Source organism: Medicago truncatula, chromosome 2 (genome assembly GCF_003473485.1).
Source record: "Medicago truncatula cultivar Jemalong A17 chromosome 2, MtrunA17r5.0-ANR, whole genome shotgun sequence".
In the NCBI taxonomy this organism is placed as follows: Eukaryota; Viridiplantae; Streptophyta; class Magnoliopsida; order Fabales; family Fabaceae; genus Medicago; species Medicago truncatula.
In genome coordinates, this window is record NC_053043.1 from 23,994,399 (window position 1) to 24,015,651 (window position 21,253).

The 21,253-nt window shown below is 36.2% G+C and overlaps 2 non-coding genes across 2 annotated transcripts; one reads left to right on the top strand and one right to left on the bottom strand.

Moving 5' to 3' along the window:
• Positions 1-5,063: 5,063 nt before the first annotated feature.
• Positions 5,064-5,170, top strand: LOC120578770 (small nucleolar RNA R71). Its single transcript, XR_005644581.1, has one exon. It is a non-coding gene; the product is annotated as a small nucleolar RNA R71 (small nucleolar RNA).
• A 15,085-nt stretch (positions 5,171-20,255) lies between these two features.
• Positions 20,256-20,362, bottom strand: LOC120578796 (small nucleolar RNA R71). Its single transcript, XR_005644607.1, has one exon. It is a non-coding gene; the product is annotated as a small nucleolar RNA R71 (small nucleolar RNA).
• Positions 20,363-21,253: the final 891 nt, after the last annotated feature.

Here is a 21,253-nt window from a genome sequence, read left to right on the forward strand (position 1 = left end):
TATCCCAGACAATGAAGAGATTAAGAAGATGATTCTTGAAGAGAGTCATAGAAGTAGCTTGAGTATTCATCCGGGAGCTACGAAGATGTATCATGATCTAAAGAAGATTTTCTGGTGGTCTGGTTTGAAACGAGATGTGGCACAGTTTGTGTATTCCTGTTTAGTTTGTCAGAAGTCGAAAGTTGAGCATCAGAAACCTGCTGGGATGATGGTACCTTTAGACGTGCCAGAATGGAAATGGGATAGTATATCGATGGATTTTGTGACGAGTTTGCCGAATACTCCGAGAGGGAGCGACGCAATTTGGGTTATTGTTGATAGGTTGACGAAGTCAGCTCATTTTCTACCTATTAATATTAGTTTCCCTGTTGCCCAGTTGGCAGAGATTTATATCAAGGAGATTGTGAAGTTGCATGGTGTTCCTTCGAGCATTGTATCAGATAGAGATCCAAGATTTACTTCTAGATTTTGGAAAAGTTTGCAAGAGGCTTTGGGTTCGAAGTTGAGATTGAGTTCGGCGTATCATCCACAGACAGATGGTCAGTCGGAGAGGACAATTCAGTCGCTAGAGGATTTGTTGAGAATTTGTGTTCTCGAGCAAGGAGGAACTTGGGATAGTCATCTTCCGTTGATCGAGTTCACTTATAATAATAGTTATCATTCTAGTATTGGAATGGCACCGTTCGAGGCTTTGTATGGTCGGAGATGCAGAACTCCGTTGTGTTGGTTTGAATCAGGAGAAAGAGTGGTCTTAGGACCAGAGATTGTTCAGCAAACTACTGAGAAAGTTCAGATGATCCAAGAGAAAATGAAGGCGTCGCAGAGTCGACAAAAGAGTTATCATGATAAGCGTAGAAAAGATCTTGAATTTCAGGAAGGAGACCACGTGTTTTTGAGAGTCACTCCTATGACTGGTGTAGGACGTGCTTTGAAGTCAAAGAAGTTGACCCCGAAGTTCATTGGTCCGTATCAGATATTGGAAAGAGTTGGAACGGTGGCTTACCGAGTGGGTTTACCGCCGCATCTTTCGAATTTGCACAACGTTTTCCATGTGTCGCAACTTCGAAAGTATGTTCCGGATCCATCTCATGTAATCCAAAGCGACGATGTGCAAATTAGAGACAACCTTACGGTAGAGACTTTACCGTTGAGGATTGATGATCGTAAAGTGAAGACGTTGAGAGGCAAGGAGATACCTCTCGTGAGAGTCGTTTGGTCGGGAGCGACTGGTGAAAGCTTGACGTGGGAGCTTGAGAGTAAGATGCTGGAGTCTTATCCAGAGTTGTTTGCTTGAGGTAAATTTTCGAGGACGAAAATCTTTTAAGTGGGGGAGAGTTGTAACGCCCACTTTCGTTTAATCGTTGATTTAATTGAGTTTAGGCAATTATATGATAATTATATAGTATATGCATGATTTTGGTATGTTTTGATGATTTGATCGATGACGTGTTAAGTTATGAGTATTGAAGGATTTGATTATGATATGGGAATTATTTTATTGTTAAATAAAATAAAGATTTGAAAATAATATAAAATATTTAGTTGAGGGCTGTTTTGATATTTTAGATAGTTTTGGGGGAGAAAGTGAGATAAGATAAGTAATTAGAAAAAGATATAAATAGGAGAAGACCTAATATTTTAGAAACTCATTGTACGTGAAAACTTTTGGAAGAAGGGAGAAAAGCCAAGTCTAGAGGAATCAAGGTAGAGTGCTGCGATTTTCTTCATTCAAGGTAAGGGTGAGACTAGTAATTCAATAGCATTGATTGTTGTAATTCTGATGATTAATTGACAAAGTTAGGATTGATTTAGAAAAGTTTTGGAATTAGGTTAAAACCCTAAAAATTGATGATCAAACGGTAAAACTTGTTTAGATTGATGTAGAAACCGTCCTTTAACCTTAGAATATGTTTAGGATGAATTCTGGAATCAAAATTAGGCTTTGAACCATGTTGTGTGATGGATTTTTGAGAAAAACCCTAGTCTGCCCGTGCTTCTGTTCATCGCTCGCCACGGCGAGTGATGATCCTCGCCTCGCGAGTGATGAACTTCATCGCTCGCCACGCGAGCCCCTTTCCTTCGCCTCGCGAGTTGTTTGGTCCAACTCGCCATGGCGAGCAACCTTCCTCGCCTCGCGAGCTTAGGCAGAGTGCATGTCATATTTCGTGTTTCGACCTTTTTAGTTGAATCTTGTATGCCTTTGAGTACCTGAACATACCTAGTATTGATTGGGAATGAATGTAGGATCAGAGGGAACCCAGAACAAGCTTAGTTTGTGAGTTGAGTGGTGCTCGCCATGGCGAGTAAGTACTCTCGCCTCGCGAGTACAACCAGGATGAACTTGTTTATGTGTTTGTGCGATCTGTGTCGCACTTTTTGATCAAGAGTGAACCCCTAATTGGTAATGAAACCTTATGATAACGTTTAATGCAGTCTGTAAAGCTATTGAGTTATGTTGATATTATTTGAGCATGATTAAGGTATTATGCAATATGTAAGATATAATTGAAATGATTATGATTCTAGCAAATTGTTGTTGATATATTGATATCTCCTTGCTGTTATGCGACTTGACTATGCTGCTGCTGTTATTTAACTGAGTATGCATTGTTTATATATGAATATAATGAAAATGATGACGTTTTGCATCAAGTTATTGAATGCACATGATTACGATGATTTTGATGTTTTGTTCATATGTGTCCATGCATAGCATATCATTGAGCTTAGTCCTCACCACGAAAATTAGGAGCTTTGTCCTCCGCACGTTTTATAGGAGCTTTGTCCTCCGCACGATTAAAGTATATTAATACTTATGATGACGATTGGTACCACATGCATATAAGGAGTCTAGGAGCATTGTCACATTGTCATGATTAAGATGCCTTGTTGATAATGAATGAATATGTGATTATGTGATAAGTGTTATTTGATTATGTTTCGTTGTTCATAATGAATTGGATATATGATTACGTGATAACTGTTTAGCATTTATGCAAAGTTAATAATGGAATGTTTATGATGTTAATTATGATTCGCAATTACATTGATTAATGTTATTTTATTATGAAATCTCACCCCTTCTGCTTGAAAATGTTGCCCTTCGTATGGGTAACTTGCAGGTGATCGTGCTTAGTGTGCAGTTGCTTCTGTGAGTGGCCTTGCCTCACTGTGTCGTCTAGGTCGCTCTGATACGTAACGGGATGGGGTTATATGCTATAACATGCTTCATTCTTTTACGTGAACTGCTTATGTTTTGATAAACTCTTTGAGATACTTGTTGGGCCTGCGTGCCAAATCGTTTTACGAATTATGATTATGATTTTCCGCTGCTATGTTAAAGATATTTGTGAAGGTTAAATTATCATTTAACTGTTTTTGGATTACGTTTCTATGTGATATCCCGTTTATGGTTTTTACTCTGATAATTGTTTAAGAAATTTGTATATTGGGAAAACGGGGTGTTACAGATGGCGCTAATAAGCGTTCTTTCACATTATGACCTTTAATCATATTACAAGAATAGAGGGCGGGACCTTTCATATAATTCTCCAACTCAAATCCTATTAACTCATCACTCACTTGAAAAACAATCCCACCGTTTTGAACATCTACTATAGCACCCGCAGTGGCGAGAAAGGGTCATCCTAAGATTATAGGGCACGCATTGTCCTCATCTATGTCAAGCACCATGAAATCAGTTGGGATGTCTATCCCTTCTATTTTAACGGGGATATCCTCGACATATCCGACAGGTTGGATATCAGAACGATCGGCTAACTTCAATGTTGTTTCGGTAGGCTTTAGCTCGCCCAACCCCAGCCTTGTAAAGAGGGGTAAGGGCAACAGACTAACACTAGCTCCTAAGTCACACAAGGCTCGGTTTAAGGTTTCATTCCCTATCATACAAGGGATGGCAAAACTTCCTGGATCTCTAAGCTTTGTAGGTGGCTTCTTGATGATTGCACTATTGTCCCTTGTCAAAGCTATTGTTTCATTATGATCTATAGCCTTTTTCTTTGAAAAAATTTCTTTTAAAAACTTGGCGTATAGAGGCATACGAGACAAAGCTTCAGCATAGGGGATCTTAATGCAAATCTTTCGAATTATGTTAAAGAATTTAGTGAATTGAGCCTCCAAGTTGAGCTTAGTAAGCCTTAATGGTGTAAGGGCTTTGTTCTTATCAAGCGGTTTCTCACTTTTTATCACACCATTCTTACCTAGACACCTAACACTCTCCCTCTTGACACTTTTGGCTTTAGTAACAGTCTCTTCTAGCTTACTACCCCCTAGAAAAATAGCGTTGACATGGGCTTTGGGGTTTGTTTCAGGTTGACCAGGAAAGACTCCTGGTGTTTGAGAAGAGGTGGCCACTTGTTGGGCCACTTGGGAGATTTGGGTCTCAAGCATTTTGGTGTGTGTGGCGATAGAATCAACCTTGGTATTGAGTTTGGAGAGAGAGTCGTTCAGAAATCCTGTTTGGTTTTTCAATTCTTGAAGATTTTTATTTTGATTCATCATGCAGTTTTCCAACAGAATTTCCAGACTAGATTTCTGAGCCACTCTCTGGTTGTTTGTGTAGCTAGGTGGTGCTGCTTGTCCATAGGAACCTTGAGGATTTTTGTAAAAATTTTGATTCGGCCTCGTTCCTTGGTTATACTGAGCGTAATTCAGTTGCTCAATATTGGCAGCACTACCTAACTGACAATCAACACCGATATGACCGGATATACCACAGATTTCATAAGGAGGGGATGCAGAAGAAGGTGCGACAGCATTAACATTAAGTTTTTCAAATTTTTGGGTTAATGCCTCAACCTTAGCAGCAAGGTGGGTTATATTCAGAGACTTCGTATATACCTGCCTCTTTCTTAGAGGGAGTAGGAGTGGTGACGGCTCTCTCGTTGGTCCATTGGTAGCGATTCTGAGCCATGTCTTCAATCAAAGCATAAGCCTCCGTGTAGTTTTTGTTCATTAGAGCTCCACCTGCAGCTGCATCAACAGACATCTTAGTGGTATAAGACAAGCCATTATAAAACGTGTGGACTATAAGCCACTTCTCTAGGCCATGGTGGGGACAAAGTCTAAGCATTTCCTTGAAACGCTCCCACGCCTCATAGAGAGATTCCCCATCTTTTTGATTGAAACGCGTGATTTGGTCTCTAACCTTAGCGGTTTTAGATGGGCAGAAAAATCGGGCGAGGAATGCTCGCCTCATATCGTCCCATGAAGTAATGGAACCGACTTCTAGGGAATGGAACCAAGCGCTAGCTCTATCCCTTAAGGAAAAGGGAAAGAGATGAAGTCTTACGGCTTCTTGGTTCTCTTTTATGGTGCCACTGAGTCTTAGGAAGGAAGAAATATGGAGATTTGGGTCCTCAGTGGGTGATCCAGAAAACTGATTTTGCTGCACCAAATTGAGTAGTGCAGGCTTGATTTCGAAGTTATTACCCGCAACCGTTGGGTACACGATAATAGCTTGTGGCTCTTCCGTTGAAGGAGTAGCATACTCTTTGAGAGTGCGTTCAGCCATAGCAGTATTATTTTGTGCCTCTCTCTTTTTCTTATGCAAAAACCTTTCGATCTCAGGAATAAATTCTCCGAGACTTTTACTTCTTCGCATAAGAAACCGAGAACCCAAGAAGTTAGTGGTAATACAAAAGAAAGAAGGAGAAGAAAAGAAGAAGACAAGAGAGTTCTAATCACAAAGAAAGAGTTAATCAAATTAGTTTACTCCCCGGCAGCGGCGCCAAAAACTTGATGAGATAAAACCGCAAGTGCACGGTCTTACCGAAGTAGTATAAAAGAGTCTCGTTCCGACAGGGAGTAGTTCAATTCAATTAACTTTTTAGAGATGATTAGAAGAGAGAAGAGAATTGTAAGTTGGGGGTTTTCAAGCGTTTGAAAGATAATAATGATAAAAAGAGCCTTGGCATCGTTGGTTTCCTCCAAATGACAAGTCCTTCTCAAACCAAAACTATAAGCTTATAATGTTATGTTAGACCTAATTTCTCAAGACAGTTTCTCTTATGTTCCTCTAGCAACCAAGCCTATTTCGCTGACTTGATTACTATTAGATTTTGGTTCCTCTAACAACCAAGCCTATTTCGCTGACTTGATTGTTATTAGTTCCCTTGAAGATCGAAACTATATGTCTCAAAGATTGTAAAACCTATTTCGCTGACTTTGCAATCCTTGTTTGAATTCACTTGTTCGAATATCAAAGCTCCACTTTCGTTTTATGAATTGATATTTGGAATAATGGATAAACAATTATCAAACCCTCCACTTTCGTTTCCACAGTTTGATAATGGTTGATCCATGTTAAGACGGTGAATTCAGATAAGAAATTAGGGTTACATAAGATTAAGGCTTAGAGCTTGGTTTGATTAGGATTATGTCATTTAGACTTATGTTCATCCCAAGACAAGGAGAAGTCTACTCACTCATGTTCATCGTAGACATGGGGGAGAAGAGAGAAAGCATAAAAGTAAATGACAAGAAAATAAAGGAAAAGAAAAGAACTTTAATTAGAAAAGCAATTGTCACTTATTGAATTCCAAGTAAAGATGAATATTTGTGATGGATGGCTACTCTATTTATAGCATTCGATCGACTTAAAATCTAAGCTATTACATTTGGGCTAAAAATAGAGTAGCTTAAAATCTAAGCAAAAGCAGCAAAAGGCACTCTGGAGGGTGGCACGGCCGTGCCAAGGCTAGCACGGGCCGTGCCAAGCTTCTGACTTGTGGGAGACATATTTTTGTCTCTCAATCTTCGTATTTTTGCATCTAATCGGCTCCAAGTCCCTTTCTTTTGCTCCAAGATTCAATCCATCCAATATTCTTTCCTGAAATATAATAAAATGCAATTTAAAGTAAACTATCTTAAAAAGGAAATAATACTAATATAAAATCATATAAAATCTAAATAAAACTAAACTAAAAAGCATATTAAAATAGTCAATAAATGACTCATCAAGGATCATCGTTCGCGAGGGCGAGCGATGAATTTAGGCTCGGGCAGAATGCAGTTTTTCACGAAAATCCAACATCTCACATGGTTTAAAGCCTAATTTCGATTCCAGAATTCATCCTATTCATAATCTAAGGTCAAAGGACGGTTTAAGCATCAATCTAACAATCTAACATCATTGGATCATCAAAATCACCTATTAACCCTAATTTCATAAACTTTTTAATTCAATCCTAACTTGCTAATTTGATCATCAGGATTACATGAATTAATACTATTGAATCATTAGTCTCACCCTTACCTTAGTTTGAAGAAATCGCAGCTCTCTCCCCTGTCTTCTCCCTTCTAAGGCTTTTTCCTCCTTTTTCCAAAGTTTGATCGTACGTACAAAGTGTTTTCTAAAACTAGGTCTTTCCTTTTTATATCTCCTCCTAAAATCTTATCTTATCTCACTTTCTCCCCCAAAACTCTCTAAAATCTCAAAACAGCCACTAACTAAATATTTTATTTTATTTTCAAATCTTATTTTATTAAACAAAAAAATAAGTCTCATAACCTCATAAAAATCATCACATCACATAACTCATCTAAAATCATCCAAATGATCCAAATCGTCATAAATCATCATAATTCACACATATATTATATAAATATAATATAACTCGTCTAGACTCAATTAAATAATTAATTAAATAAAAGTGGGCGTTACGTTCTTCACTTGGCTACCTTGGCTCTTCTCCTTTGTTCTTGGTTTTTCTCCCAAAACTCTTGTTTTTTCGTGAAACAGTTTCTAACTTCTCTTTTCCTAACTCCCAACACTTAACTCCCCCTTTATTTCACTTAAATAATAATAATTCTCACTTATTCTAATTAATATCAAAATAAATCATATACTAAAATATAACACACCACATAATCAATCAATAATTATTTAAAATCATATAAAAGACTCTAAATAAATCATAAATAAATAAAATAACGACTAGGATGTTACAATTTTCACGCGCCCCCAATTGTCATTAATGTTATGTTTGTTTGTCCCCTTCGGAATTGCAAATGTTTTATGAGGGTGAGAAAAACACAAGAAGGGGGGGTTGAATTGTGTTTTCTTTTTCTCTCTATAAATACTTCTTCTGATAAAACTTCAGAAGCAGTTTGTGAATGCTTCTGATGAAATGATCAGAATCAGATATGCAGCGGAAAAGATCAAAGCAGAGAAAAGAAAAGCAAGACACAAGCAGTTATCCTGGTTCCTTCCACAAAACGGAAGTAGTCCAGTCCCCCTTGCACTTCCAAGGAGATTTCACTATAATCACAAAGATTACAAATGCTCAATACTCTCTAAGTATGAGACTTCTCAAAAATGCTCAAGCACACACGCAAGAGTCTTCCAATGCTCAACCACTAAGCAAGAGTCTTCTAATGCTCAAGCACGCAGGCAAGAGTCTTCTGATCAAACAAAAATACAAAGAAATAAGTTTGACTTGAACACTTGATATACAATCAATGGTGTTCACAATACAATACAATAAAGACTCTAGAATTTTGAATTTCTAAGATGTATCAAATCAGTGCAGAAATTCAGTGTGCTTTGTAGAATCAAATTGACAGAGTTTTGGCGCTTTTTAACTTGTGTATCTCTATCTTCAATCTTCAAGTCTTCACTCCTTTATATAGAGGCATGAAAGAGACGTTGAGATGATTAGCACGTCTAAAGAGTCGTTGAGTTCCTTTGATCATTCACCAGTAATCCTTTGCCTGATTTGGGTGTAGTCCTTTGAAGAATTAGCTTCAAATTCATTCCCATCTTGAAGGCACAAATTCTGCAGGCATAGCTGTTGTCTTGTCTTGTAGCGTGGACAAAACAGAGTAGTGGAGGTAGTGGTTGTACACTTGTACTTTGTCAACTCTGTTAACGAAGGACAAATACTCAGTGCTATCCAAATGACCGTTGATACCTCCCTTTCAATTCTTCGTTCTTCTTAGACGAGGTTGAAATGAGAAACAACTACTTTGGATCTTCAGTTTGAATTTAAAAATCAATTGTAGCTTCTGGTGATGATTTCGCTTCTGATGAAAACCTTGCACCTGATGAGCTTCTGCTTCTGATGAGCTTCTGCTTCTGATGACGTCATCACTTCAGAGGCACTTCAGCTTCAGAAGCACTTTAGCTTCAGACGCAGTTTTCTTCAGATGCTTCGAGTTCCTTTGCTCTCCATTGTTCTTCCAAGACCTATTGAAATTACTTGACTAGCCTTTGGTCCTGTACACTTGAACAATCATTAGCAATAACCAATTGACAATTTTTAATACCTTGTTATCATCAAAACTTATTAAGGTTCATTATGAAACACATTTTGTTCCAACATTTTACTCAAAACACTTAGACAAAACACACACTACTCACTTTCACAACCTACACGTTCATCTTCTCAAACTACTCTCTCCGAAGTAAGCGCTTTCTCTCAACTCAAAACCTAGAATCCCAAAACTCATCTATACAATCAAATGGCTTCTTCAAGTTCTAATCCTGGATCATCATCTAACATGCAACAACAAGCTGCTTCTGGATATGAAATTAAAGGAAGAACCATGTCCTTGGAGGAACGGGATTTAAAGATTCAGACTGAATGTCCAGTAGATTTCGCATCACTAGCATATCATGGATGCGACATTGGAAAATACTACGATGCACAAGGGCTGGGAAGCTACTTCAACTTTCTAAATGGACCTACCTATCAGACGTTGGTACGTCACTGCTGGGTAAGGGCAAGCGTCTATGACAAAGAAGCAGCCAAGCTAGAAGAAGTTGAAAAAGTTATGTTACATCTAGAACTCAAAGGGAAATCAAGGCAAGAAATGGGTTTGGAACCCTCTGAAAAGAACTGAAATCAGATCAAGCATCATGGGTATCCCTGTTGCTATTTCTGAACAAGTTATAGCCTACGTCCTCAGAAGACCTTCAGAAGGAACATATAAGAGAGGAATCAAGAGCGTTAAGAACAGCTCTTGGAATCAAATTGTTAATCAATCAATCTTCAACAATGAAAAGAAGGGTGTCTATGCTGATATTAGCATGGAGAAGAAGGTGATGCTGAAGATTCAGAATGATAATCTGCTACCAAAAGGTGGTGGCAGTGATCAACCATCATTGGAGCACAAGATGCTTCTCCATCTCTTCATCACTGGTGAACCAAAAAATGTGCCAAGGTACATCTTCAGGAACATGATTCAACAGCTAAGGGAGAGCCAATTGAGGAAGAGATGATGGGTACCATATGGAAGGCTATTTTCAAAGATATTCCACCAAGGAGGACTCATAAACCTTCTTTGCAAGGTGGATTTCTTCACTGATGATCAGTTGGGAACTGAAACTGGGAAGATCATCAATGGAGAGACTCTGATCAAAATGAGGCTAATCAGCAAAGAAAACTACAAGAAGCTGAGCACATATATGAAGGAATCTGATGCCGTCTCAGCAATCATGAAGGACTTCCCTCCTATCTGCAAACAAGATCCACTTGATGTTCAGATGCACTACATCAAGAACCATTTTGCAACAACTGGAATTAAAATCAGTCTGAGGGATGTACTTGAGACTATGTTTGGAGGAGCCCTGCCTGTGGCCAAGAGCAGGAAAACAAAAAGGAAGGTCATCAGCATGGATGCTTACTTAGAGGAAGCTTATGAACAAACCTCTAAGAAAGCAAAGAAGGACAAGAAGAAGAAGTCCTATTCTGAACAGATTGCTGGTTCTGAGTTGCCAACAATTCAAGAAGAAGCTCAAGATCTTAATGTTGAAGAGATCTTGGAAAATAGGACCAGAAGCAGCAAGGAAGCTGCAACCTCTCAAGCAGCTCTTGAGCAGCCTGCTATTCCAAAGAAAAAGAGGAAGCATGCCATTAGAAAGCTGAGAATGGCAGCAGATGCATCTGAAGAAGAGGCTGCAACTGAGCTAGTCTCAAGAGAACTGAGGAAGAAGTAAGCTGAGGATGCTACTGCACTTCATAGAGCTGTGGAGTTAGCCCAGCAAACCAAGATTCTTGTATCGAGCATTGCTATGGAAGATATTGGTACAATTGCTGAGAAGTTGCTGAAGAAGTACAAGGTTTGATAGCTTCTGAAGCAGAACATCTGTTGAACACTGCTGCTGGTTCTTCAGAAGCCACTGTCTCAGATAGTCATCAAGGTATTACCAATTCTCCTCACTTTGACAATGTAATAGTTGTAGAATTAGACTCAACCCCCTCCATTTCATTTGACTCATCATCATCCTCATCCTCCTTGAATCTAGATGGCATACCTTTAGGAGAGTTGTATCCAACCATTCACAAAAGCCCTTCACCAACCTCCAAAATCCATAAAAAGCCTAGTTTGAAAACTTCAACCTATGAACCTATGGTTCCTACTCCAGATGAAAGGATTGGGAATCTATCTCAAAGGAGAATAGATGTTTGTCAACATCTACCTCTTAACCATCCTTTCCAACCATCATACATCCAACCACTAAATGTGATTCAGCCTGAAACCAACACTGAACCACAAAAAGCCCCTGAAGTAGCTTCAGAAGAAGTTATTTCAGAAGACCCCCAACAACAGCAACCTGAAACCATTCCTATCCCTGAACAAACTGTTCCTGAACAATTTGCTTCTGAACAACCTCAATCAGAAATCCAACCTCAAACCACTTTTAAACAAGTTGTTTCTGAACAACTTGTCTCTGATCAACAACCCTCATCACCAACTATCTCCCAACAAAATCATGAATCAGAACCTATGATCACATCAGATGTCTCTGATGTTGAGGAAGAGCCTAACAACTCTTCTTCTGATGTAATCATGGAGTCTGGCTCTGATCAACCAAACCAAACCAGTTAAACTCCCATCTCTACAAACAGCCAACCCTCAACATCCTTAGCAATTCAACCAATAGCCCCAACCAAACAACCAAAAATACCTTCCCCACCAACTATCTTTCTTGATTCTACACTTTTGTTAGATGTGTATGAAAATATTTATAAGGAACTGACTAATCTGATTCAAGATAGGGAAGAGCTGATTCATAAGCATAATTATGAACAACATTGGAATAGACTGAAGGAAAGAGTAGACTATGTTCTGACTGCTTTACAGAAAACCTGCATGGAAGCTCAAGATGCTGCTTAGTTGAAATTCCAGAACTGGCTCAAAGGGATTGACCAGGATCTGAAGAAAGTGAAAGTTCTAAAAACTTGGGTGCAATCTCCTCCATGCCTAAGAGAAAGAAATCCAACAGATTTCATTCCAGTAGGAGTGCATCCAAGGGAATTGGATTTAACTTTTCTCCAGAAGATTTACTTCAAGTCTGCTTCTACTGAATTGGAGCTTTTGCAAAGGAATACAGAACTTGAAAGGGAAAACAAGCAGCTGAGAAAGGAACTTCTCATTCAGAAGCTACTCATGCTTGAATACAAGATGTCCATAGATGCCAAGTTGGAAGAATTTAAGCAAGAGATGAACAGAAAGGCAGATGAAACTCAAAGAATGATGCAAAATATGATGGAAATGATTCAAAGACAAGCCCAACCTTAGTTGCACACCTATTTTAAGCTTGTTTAGTTTTATTTTCTAAGATGTTTACTTCTGCACTTTCTAATATGCTTCTAAACTTGTTTCATTGTCTAATTACATCTGATTGAATGAATACTTCTGAACTTCTTGTATGCTGTGTTTGATAAAACATTTTTTTCTCTGATATATATATTCTCCAGCATTTCTCACTATTTTTCTCATCTCTTTCTTTTTGTCTTTATTTTATACTTTTTGTTGATGACAAAAGGGGGAGTAGATGTATAGTATTTATAGGCTCTGAGCCCCATTAATTTAATTCTAATCAAGTTAAATTAATAGGATCATCTTCTAATCTCTTAGTCTTTTAATGTGAGTTTATTTTGAGAATTAATTACAAATTTAATGATGAATTTAATTAACATGGATAGAACTCAGGGGGAGCTTACAAACCTCACCTTAAAGAACTATTGGACTCAAGGGGAGCTTACAAACCTCATACCCTTAAAGTCAATGTGTTAATTAGATTAACAACAATTGAACATTTTAAATACTATTGTTTGTCATCATCAAAAAGGGGGAGATTGTTGGAACAAAATGTGTTTAGCAATAATAACCCTTAAGAGTTTTGATGATAAAAAAGTATTAAAAATTGTCAATTGGATATGCTAATATTTGTTCAAGTGTACATAACTATAGACAAATATTTGACATCTTAAAAAGGTCTTGGAAGAACAAATAAAGAGCAAACACATCAACAAAAAGGGAAGCTTAAAAGCGTCTGAAGAAAACTGCTCCTGAAGTTAAAAGTGCTCCTGAAGACAAAGTGCTCCTGAAGTGATGACGTCATCAGAAGCAATGTTATCAGAAGCAAGTTCATCAGAAGCTGTGAATCACCAGAAGCTGTAGTTCATCAGGAGATGCAACTTAAAGCTTCAAAAGCTGTTTGAAGGATTCAAACCCGTCTGAAGATTGCAGAAGACTGGAAAAGTATAGCAACAGCTATTTTGGAAGGATTGGAAAGCATTGGATGCTTATTCTTCAAACAACGTTGACATGGTACGTTTGTACGAAGTGTACAACCACTATCTCCACTACTCTGTTTTATGTCTGCTGCTACAAGACAAAAAAAACAGCTCTGCCTGCAACATTGTTTCTTCTCAATGGATATACATTTGAAATTGATCCTTCGTAGGACAATAACCATATCAGGCAAAAAATCATTGGTGATTGATCAAAAGCTTCAAACGACTTTATTTTGAATGTGCTGGCAATTCAACGTCTCTTTCACACCTCTATATAAAGGAGTGAAGACTCAGAGTTTCACAAGAACAATACCAAGAATTAACTAAGCCAAAACTCTTTTGAAATTGTTCTGCACTCAATGTTCACTTAGAATTTCTTATCAAAGCTCGTATCTTAGGAATTCTAGAGTCTTTAGAGTCTGTATCTGATTTGTATTGTGAACACCACTGATTGTATATCAAGTGTTCAACCTCAAACATTTTTCTTTAGAGTCAGACTAATTGAATTTACAAATGTCACATAATACGAACATTAAAACCTAATTGAAAAGAGAGTATTCATGTTTATATATTGTTATAGATATAGTGTGTGATTGGTATTACGGTGACTATGTTAGAATCACGATGACCACCATGATTTTAATGAAGTTACAAAGTGCAATTTTTAAAAAATTACGGTGGATCAATTTTGAGATATCTACCATGATACTAAACATAAGCATAATATAGTGGCACTAATTGTCTAGTCCTCTTTTCATTAAAAAAATTGTCCCTTCCTCTTTTCACTTGCGTTTGTTTCTTAACTTCAATTAATTTCCCAACAAGATATGTCTAACGTGAACTTGTGATTTGGAGTCACATTCATGTGGTAGTGGATGGGGACATAAGGGTTGTTCATGTTTGAAACACGAGCTTTTAGCTTTCTCTTCATATCTTCCCAACCGTCCATCATCATCTAATTGCCGTTTCATGTGCGATTTCGTATATTATTATGTAACCTCTTTTCGTTAGCTTTCTCAATCCAACAAGTTTTTAATGTATGCCAAAAATATGTGACGTTTTAAAAAGTTCAGCTAAGCTTTGTTTTTTTTTTTTTGAAGGAAGTTCAGCTAAGCTTTTGTTTAGTTTAGTACACTACTTGTATTTGTATACATATCAAATAGATATTTGATGCGTATGTGGCAACTACTTGTGAATTGTGGTAATATAGTACTCTACTTCTGTTCCCTCAAAAAAAAAAAGTACTCTACCTCTGTCTTAATTATTTTGTTTATAGCCAATAAATAGAATGAAGATCTATCCAAAAGATAATAGTTAAAAAGAACGACAAACACCAGATTGTCAATGGCAGAATCAAAATAAAATATTTGCAAATTTCATGATGTTTCAACTGCCACGTAATTTTTTAGTCAAACATCGATGATGGGTCCAAATGATAGTTATTCTTTTTTGGAGGGAAAATCCAAATGATAGTTCTATTAAGACATAAATAAAAAATTCATTAAAAGTATTCTTTATGGAGTTAGTAGTATAAAGAACTGAGAAATTCAAAGTTCAAATCCGAACCTTACATATCAATGTTTATAGAACTACTAACGAAAATATACTTACATGACATTTTTTTTTGATAATTTTTATACACACGCATTTACATTCAGTTGAATAAAATAGTTAATGAATTTATGATAAAAAAGTAGTCAATAAATTTCGGTTAAAGATGTATTGTTTAAATTGTTAGAGATCATTTTTTGAATAATTACTTATTTTCTAATCAAATTCTGAATTTGATCGCACTTTATTTATCTTTCAATCAAATTCTAAATTATTAGAGATCATTTTCTTTGAAAACAGATGCATGTGTAAATCAATTTTTTTTTAGAATGTTACAGGTTTCTATCATATGTTAAATCGTATGATTTCAAAAAAAAAAGAATCCTTGACTTTTGGAAATAAACACATCACAAATTTTTTTTCTTTCAAGAAATTGAATTTGAATTCATTAATTTACTTAATAATAATGACAAAAAAAAAGGGTAAAAGGGTTTAGGTGGCAAAGCATATGAACTGTGCAGCTTTTGCCTAACAGAAACCATCCCTTTCTTTCGATTTGGCATCACTACATAGTTCACTGGCAAGGCTACCAGCACCCATCAAATTTCTCTTTCATTAATATTTAGGTACAGAACAAACGAACCCCAGGATAAGAAGATGTAGTTTCTAAAAAATCTAAATAAAATATATTATTTGGACATACGATTTTCAACACCGTATCTTGACATCGTATACCATTAAGTGTGGACATCGGAAAAAAATGGATGATTTCGAGTTTTTTTTTTTTTTTTTTATCATGAATCACTTTTATTTTCTCTCTTTTACTTTAAATAAGTGACTTTCACGTAAACAAGTTCAAAACAATTTTTATTATGATTTTGTCGTTCGACATTGTTTCATTTTCTGTGGCTGAGACAAAAGTATTCAAGGAATCAAACTGCGCATCGATATTACATTTGTATCTACCTGATGGAGGGGGATGTCACAAACCTCTGTTGTGTTGGTGTGAGGAAGAGGCCCCCATGTTCGCCGCCATTACCTGCTGAGGAGGCGAAGTGGATGCGAGGACAGCCGGAGCGTTCGCCAATTGCCAATATGTAACCATGTTCCTAGCACGCTCTACAACCACAGCACTTGTTTCAGCGGCATCGTCCCAAACTCGAAGATTTCGGTGTTTCCATAAGCTCCACATGACAATTGACAGACGTTGGCCTAACTCAACAGACAAATTCTCCAAAAGAGAGAAAATAGCATCTGTAACTGAAGTAGTATGACTAAGAGCATGTTGCACCGAGCTCCAAAGGCCATTCCTGTTCCACACCTGTATAGCAAAAGGACAGTGGAAAAAAAAACATGCAAAAGATCCTCATAAGAAGAGTCACAACTAGCATAGTTAGTGGGACAAACTACACCTTTATCCAACAGACGGACACGGGTCAGTAAACATCCTCGACACATACGCAAAATTAAATTCTTAACTTTCGGTGGAACTTTAAGGTTCCAAATACAAGACCAATACCCCGGACGCCATAAATAGGAAGAATCAATTAATTTTGTTACACATAACCTGTAAGCACTACGTACAGAGTAGCGTCCGTGTCTTTCTGCTTTCCAAATAATTCTATCTGCCTCAACCTGAGAGATAAGTGGCGTACGAAGGATTTTATCTGCAATATCCACGCTAAATGTAACGCCCTATTTTATTATTTATTTATTTTATTGAGTTTAGATGTCTTTTTATAATTTACTCGATTTATTTTGATGAGTGATATTTTGCTATGTTATATGTTGGTATTTATTAGTATAATATATATGTTTTGTGGTGTAGAAATATATTTGTTATTTGGTGTGGAAATATTACGTTATTTGGTGTAGAAATATTATGTTATTTTGTGTGGAAATATTATGTTATTTGGTGTAGAAATATATATGTTATTTGGTGTAGAAATATATATGTTATCTGGTGTAGAAATATATTTGTTATTTGGTGTAGAAATATATATGTTATCTCGTGTAGAAATATATTTCTTATTTGGTGTAGAAATATTTATGTTATAGAAATATATTTGTTATAGAGATATATTTGTTATAGAAATATATATATATATATATATATATATATATATATATATATATATTAGAATAGAATATTGAGACTTGGAGGGCAGATTTGGAAAAAAGAGAAAATAGGTAGGTTAAAGATTTATATAAAAGGGGAGAGTTAGAATTAGAAAATAAGGATTACGTGAAACCTTTTTTTGGAGAAAAAGGGAGAAAACCAAGAGAAGAGAGAAGTCAGAGAAGAGAAGAATCTTCTGAGAAGAGAAGCAATCTTTTAGTGTCCGATCACCTAATTTAAGGTAAGGATGGGACTAGCTTTCTCTAATAATGGGTTGTATGATTCTAAAAAGGGGTTTATCATGTTGTTGTTTTGTTAGTTTTGATGTTATATAAATTAGGGTTAGATTTCATTCATAATCTTTTGTATAATCTCTTTTTCTTCTTCTACCCATAAGTGTCTATTTGTATAAAGTGATTATTGTGGGTTTAATTGGTGAAATTGTGCTTATGTTTTGATGCAATGTTTACGTATGTGAATTTGATGTTAATTAAGTTGTTGATGATGAACTTATATGTTCAAGTTATGCATATATATGTATACTTGTATTTTTGCTCAAAATTGGTCAAGTATGATGTTGTTCTTTTGATGATTTTCTAAAATAATATTTTGGGTCAAGTTTTATATGGTTTTGAGTCTCTTTTGATGTATATAAATGTTTAGACAAACTTTGGGATCAAATTTGGGCATAGTGAAGTTAAAATTGGGATTTTGTGGTGAAAAATGGGTTTTTCCCGAGTTGGTCTCTGACAGCACGTCCTGTTTCATGTTCTTGCGTCTTTTTCTCACGTTTCTGTTTTGAATTGGCCTTTGATGTAAACATGAAAGTTGTAGATAATTGTGTTAGATTTCCAGTGGCTTTGGTTTTGGTTGAAAATGATTTTTGGTTTTTGAGTTATAATGAAAATACTCCAAGGGGGTCTTAGTGAAATTTTATGAAAATTTCACATAACTATTTCTAGGTCAACCGAAAACTTATGGATTGTCTCCAAACTTCAAAGCTTGTGTATTATGAGTTCAATTAAGGTGCTTAAGAGTATTTAACCTATGTTTTGATGGATCTAACTTGGTTTGACATGAATATCTTTGTTGGATGATTTAATATCTATATGAATGTATATGTTGATGAAAATGATGTTTGATGAGTCATTTATATACTATTTTAATATGCTTTTTAGTTTAGTTTTATTTAGATTTTATATAATTTTATATTAGTATTATTTCCTTTTTAGGATAGTTTACTTTAAATTGCAATTTATTATATTTCAGGAAAGAATATTGGATGGATTGAATCTTGGAGCAAAAGAAAGGGATTTGGAGCCGATTGGACACGAAAATATGAAGATTGAGAGACAAAATACGTCTCCCACAAGTCAGAAGCCTGTCACGGCCCGTGCTAGCCTTGGCACGGCCGTGCCACCCTCCAGAACACCTTTTGCTGCTTTTGCTTGGATTCTGAGCTATTCTATTTTAGCGCGCAATCTCTCGTGGAATATTCTTAGAATATACTTGCTTAGATTTTAAGTCAAATGTGTGCTATAAATAGAGTAGCTAGCCATCACAATTATTCATCTTTTCTTGGAATGCAATATGTGACAATTGTCTTTCTAATAAAAGTTCATTTTACTTTCTTGCTATTTACTTTTATGTTTTCTCTCTTCTTCTCCTTGTCTACAATGAACGTCAGTGAGTAGACTTCTCTTGTCTTGGGATTGTTGGATAAGTCTAATGACATAATCCTAATCAAAACAAGCTTTAAACCTTAATCTTATGTAACCCTAATTCCTTATCTAAATTCACCGCTTTAACATGGATCAACCATTATCAAACTGTGGAAACGAAAGTGGAGGGTCTGATAATTGTTTATCCATCATCTCAAATATCAATTCATAAAACGAAAGTGGAGCTTTGATATTCGAACAAGTGAATTTAGACAAGGATTGCAAAGTCAGTGAAATAGGCTTTGCAATCTTTGAGACATATAGTTTCGATCTTCAAGGGAACTAATAACAATTAAGTCAGCGAAATAGGCTTGGTTGTTAGAGGAACCAAAATCTAATAGTAATCAAGTCAGCGAAATAGGCTTGGTTGCTAGAGGAACAAAAGAGAAACTGTCTTGAGAAATGAGGTCTAACATAAAGTTATAAGTTTAATAGTTTGGTTTGAGAAGGACTTGTCGTTAGGATGAACCAATAACCCCAAGGCTTTATTCTTTTATTTTATTATTTGCTTTTAATTAAAAACCCAAACTTTTCTACCTTATAAACCTTTAGTCTAATCATTATCTAAAGTCAATTAAATTCCTAACTCCCTGTCGGAACGATACTCTATTTTTACTACTTCGATAGAACCGTGCACTTGCGGTTTTATCTCATCAAGTGGTTAGTCTAAAAAAAAATATATATATATATATATATAATATAAAAAATATATATATATATATATATATATATAAAATAGTATATATACATATATTTATAAAATATTTTATTTCCTTTTTCTTACCTTTTTATTTTTTTTTATTTTTTTATATATTTATAATATATTTTATTTCCTTATCTTATTTTATTTTTATTTTATATATATATCTCTCCCTCCCTTTCTCCTTATTTTTTATTTTCTATCTTTAACCGTTTTGATTTCAGGCATGGCTCAAAGACAATAATAACGACATGGATGAGAAACGTGCTCTCAAAGAGTATGCAATCACATCTTCAGATGAGCCGTACGATGCTATTGTGTACCCAACGGTTGAGGGTAGTAAATTTGAAATAAAGCCTGCACTTATTTACCTAGTGCAGCAAAATCAATTTTTCGGATCACCCACTGATGATCCGAATCTTCATGTTTCAATTTTTTTAAAACTCAGTGGAACTTTGAAGGCAAACCAAGAGGCCGTAAGGCTGCACCTCTTTCCTTTTTCCTTAAGGGATAGAGCTAGTGCTTGGTTTCGTTCATTGACTATTGGTTCTATCACTTCATGGGACCAAATGAGGCGAGCTTTCCTTGCCCAATTCTTTCCCCTTTCTCAAACCGCTCAATTCAGGGCGAGGCTTTTTCAATACACTCAAAAAGATGGTGAATCTCTTTACGATGCGTGGGAGCGTTTCAAAGAAATGCTTAGGCTTTGCCCCCATCATGGTTTAGAGAAGTGGCTTATTATCCACACCTTTTATAATGGTCTTTCGTATACCACAAAAGTCTATGTTGATGCAGCTGCAGGTGGAGCTTTGATGAATAAAACTTACACAGCAGCATATGATTTGATCGAGGGCATGGCACAAAACCACTATCAGTGGACAAGTGAGAGAGTCATCACTGCTTCTTCACCCTCTAAAAAAGAGGCAGGTATGTACAAAATTTCCTCCCTTGATCATCTAACTGCTAAGGTTGACACACTGACACAAAAGTTTGATACAATGAATACTAGTGTTGTCACACCTGCTCCTGTATCACCTCCTTGTGAAGTTTGTGGTGTATTTGGCCATATTGGCATTGATTGCCAACTAGGTAGTGTTGTTAGAAGTCCTGAGCAAGTAAACTATGCTCAATATAATCGAGGGTTTGGAAACAACCATTTTTTTTATCAAACCCCTCAAAATCTTTTTGGACAACAAGCAACACCACCCAGTTATGGAAACAACCAAAGAGTCCCTCAAAAATCCAGCTTTGAACTTTTAATGGAAAATTATGTTATAAATCAATCCAAGCAACTCCAAGAGCTTAAAAACCAAACAGGATTTTTGAATGACTCTCTTGCCAAAATCACATCCAAGGTAGACTCCATAGCAACTCACAATAAGATACTCAAAACCCAAATCTCTCAAGTGGCCCAACACGTGACTACTTCCTCTCAAACCACCGGGATCTTTCCAGGTCAAACTGAAACCAACCCCAAAGGCCATATAAGTTCTATTATTCTTAGGGATGGTAACCAATTAGAGGACCCCGTTGTGACAATTAAGAACAATGAGGGAGAGATAGGAAGTGATGAGCCTCAAAGAGAGAAAACTATAGGAGAAAATGAAAAGTCATT